This window comes from Triticum dicoccoides, chromosome 3B, assembly GCF_002162155.2.
Source record: "Triticum dicoccoides isolate Atlit2015 ecotype Zavitan chromosome 3B, WEW_v2.0, whole genome shotgun sequence".
NCBI lineage: Eukaryota > Viridiplantae > Streptophyta > Magnoliopsida > Poales > Poaceae > Triticum > Triticum dicoccoides.
Window position 1 is genome coordinate 618,039,143 of NC_041385.1, and position 3,978 is coordinate 618,043,120.

Genomic DNA, 3,978 nt, shown 5'->3' on the forward strand with positions numbered 1-3,978 from the left:
CGAAACACACAAAGAAGTTTTGGAAGTTTAAGTCCATGACGAATCGGGGACTCCGAGTGCTCCTCACACGGAGTGGTTCAAATCTGACTTGATCAAATTTTGTGATGTAGCATGAATAGAGTTTGAGACAAGAAAATCATAGATAGCTAGAGAAGGTTCTTAGGAATTCTTGTTCATCCACTTGGCAAAAGAAAAAGAAGCCAATCAATCAAAGCAACAAGTGGATGTCCTCGAATGAGTTAAATATGCAACCAACATGCTCACACAATAAAATGGCAAATGAAATATGTGGCAAAGCATGCACAACCAATTCTAGCATCTATCAAAGAATTGGCGATGACTAGGTCATCTATATATGAGTATATTGACTTAGGAGTCAAATAAGAACATTTGATCATAGGTCATACTCATCGTTTAAGCTCAAGTGGGGTTACCACTTCTAAATAATGCGTTGATGTGTTCACATCATTAGAGTTGCTTTGACTCAATTCTTAGAGTTAAGCTCCCCCTAGATGTGAGATCCCCCCTTAGAGGGATGAACTAACCTTGGGTTTTGTCGATGATGACTTCATGTAGGTGTTGAAGATGTGGATGCTCAATGTTGATGAAGATCTTTTGGAGCAATCCTTTTGAGTGAGTTGCACTTTCAATACCTACACGGGTTAGTCCCACAAGGAACAAACAAGTATATCCATAGACATAGAGTGATGCACACACAATATGACATCCATGAAAGCATTAGGTTACCTTGTCCCTTGTCTTACCAACATGAGGGTTTGTAACTCCTTGAACTAGTGCGAGATGTGGAAGTTGATTGCACTTGTTGTTGCCAATAGGATATGAGTGAAGTATGTTGGCGGAGTCACCCTCAAGAACTCTCTAGTTCTTATTCTTCGAGATCCAAATCATCTTGATGGGAATCCTTGGAGTTGTAGTCGAACTTGATGAAGTAGAACTTGACGTAGTCTTGGGAACCCACTTGACCAAGGCCTTAGTAACTTCTTCAAATGCATCAATCTCCTCTTGAAGCTTGTCCTTGCCTTTTTGCTTGTGGTCTTGTGGTGGAAGATCATCTTGAGCTTGTGTCCCCTTGAAGGAAGTAGGATCATACTTCTCTTATTGAGGAACAAACTTCATCTTGGGGTATTGATCTTCTTCCCACTCAACTCCATTGGCATTGAACTTTCGTTCAAAACCAACACCTTGATTCTTCCGGTGCCTTCCTTACTTGCGTGCAATTTCCTCGAATTGCTTACTCCCGACAAGGCTCTTGTATGCACCTTTCTCTATAATTCCCTTCAATAAGCTATTTTCTTTCTCAAGTGTAACTTGTCTAAGAGAATCATTAGTGGAATCAAGAGAACTACTAGAAGCAACAATATTGGATTTAGCATGATTATTGTTGCTACTAGAGGAAGAATCCTTCTTGTTTTTGTTACTAGACTTGACTTGAGGCATGTAAGTAGATAAGAGTAAACGCTTGGCAATGTAAGAAGAACTTTTCTTGCGAAGATCATCATTGATTGCTTTTAAGAACTCATGCTCTTGCTCAAGATTGAGCTTTTCAAAGTGTAACTTCTCATGAGTCCTCAAAAGTTCTCGATGATCCCCTAAGATAGTTTCATGAGCTAACTTAAGAGTGTTTAGTTCTTTAGTAAGAAGCTCAAACTTCTCCTTATCATTGTCATTCGTTTTATCTTGATTAGCATGATTAATTGACGTTTCATCATAGTATTCATCACTAGAGTTGTCAATAAGTAAATCATCATCACCTAACAAGTCATCTTCAGCACTATTGAAATCAACATACTCGGGGTGTGTTACCTTAGGGCCTTTAGCCATGAAGCATCTTCCAATTCCTTCATTTGGTGAATCAAATATGTCGTAGGAGTTGGTTGACACAAGTGCTAGACCGGCAACACCTTCATCTTGAGTATGTTCGGAGTCGGAGTGATAGCTTCTCTCGGAGTGATGTTCAGAGTCGGAACCGGATACCCATTCACCTACATGAGCTTGATGTCTTCGTTTTGTGTAGCTCTTTGATGACTTGTCCTTCCTTTCCGAATCCTTGCTTCTCCGGGATGTTCTTCGTTCATAACGATCATCTCTCCTCCTCCTCTCTCTTGGCGGTGATTCTTCTCTTCTACTTCTCTTGGGAGAATCTTCTCTTCTTTTGTAGGGTGCCATACACTCATTGGAATAGTGTCCGAGTCTCCCACAATTGTAGCAATTGCGCTCTCGACTGGAAGATCTTTTGTCATTGTAGGACCTTGACTTGGAGCTTCTCTCTTTGCTTATACTCTTGTAGAATTTGTTGAAGTTCTTCACCATTAAGCTCAATTCTTCATTGAAGGTTTGTTTCTCATTTGATGATGTAGGAGCTTCACATGAGGCTTTGTAAGCACCACTTGACTTGTTGTGAAGTTCCTCCTTATCCTTGAGTGACATCTCATGAGCAACAATTCTTCCAATGACCTCCGTTGGCTTGAGATTTTATAATTGGGCATCATTTGGATCAATGTGCACACGGTATCATATTTTCCATCCAATGCTCTTAGGATCTTCTTGATGATGAATTTGTCGGTCATCTCTTCACTTCCTAAGCCCACAACCTCATTTGTGATAAGAGCAAGCCTAGAGTACATTTCAGCGACACCTTCACCATCCTTCATTTTGAACTTGTCAAGTTGACTTTGGAGCACATCCAACTTGGATTCCTTGACGGAGTCAGTACCTTCATGCATATCAATCAAAGTATCCCAAATTTCCTTTGCATTCTCAAGACGGCTGATTTTGTTGAATTCTTTGGGGCACAATCAGTTGAAGAGGATATCACAAGCTTGAGCATTGTATTGCAGCATCTTCAACTCATCCGCGCTAGCTTCACGGTTTGGTTCCCTCCCATCAAAGAATTCACCTTGCAAGCCAATACACACAATAGCCCAAACGGCGGGGTTATGTCCGAGAATATGCATTTTCATCTTATGCTTCCAACTAGCAAAATTAGTACCATCAAAGTAAGGATCTCTACGGTGATAATTTCCCTCGCTAGACGCCATACTCTCCTAGGTTGTGAAACCAAGGCTATGACCACCAAAAGCTATGGAAATCAAAAAAAATGGAGACCAAAGCTCTGATACCACTTGGAGGATCTTGAAGTATGTCTAGAGGGGGGGGGGGTGATTGGACTACTTGACCAATTAAAAACTTAACCTTTTCCCAATTTTAGTCTTTGGTAGATTTTAGCTATCTTAGCACAAGTCAAGCAATCTTCACACAATTCAAGCAAGCATGCAAAGAGTATATGAGCAGCGGAAAGTAAAGCATGCAACTTGAAAGAATGTAAAGGGAAGGGTTTGGAGAATTCAAACACAATTTGGTGCATGGTGATTTTTGAGCCGTGGTTCCGATAGGTGGTGCTATCGTACATCCACGTTGATGGAGACTTCAACCCACAAAGGGTAACGGTTGCGCGAGTCCATGGAGGGCTCCACCCACGAAGGGTCCACGAAGAAGCAACCTTGTCTATCCCACCATGGTCGTCGCCCAGGAAGGACTTGCCTCACTAGCGGTAGATCTTCACGAAGTAGGCGATCTCCTTGCCCTTACAAACTCCTTGGTTCAACTCCACAATCTTGTCGAAGGCTCCCAAGTGACACCTAGCCAATCTAGGAGACACCACTCTCCAAGAAGTAACAAATGGTGTGTTGATGATGAACTCCTTGCTCTTGTGCTTCAAATGATAGTCTCCCCAACACTCAACTCTCTCTCACAGGATTTGGATTTGGTGGAAAGAAGATTTGAGTGAAAAGCAACTTGGGGAAGGCTAGAGATCAAGATTCATATGGTAGGAATGGAATATCTTGGCCTCAACACATGAGTAGGTAGTTCTCTCTTAGAAATGGTAAGTTGGAAGTGTAGGTTTGTTCTGATGGCTCTCTCCATGAATGAAGAGGAGGTGGAGGGGTATATATAGCC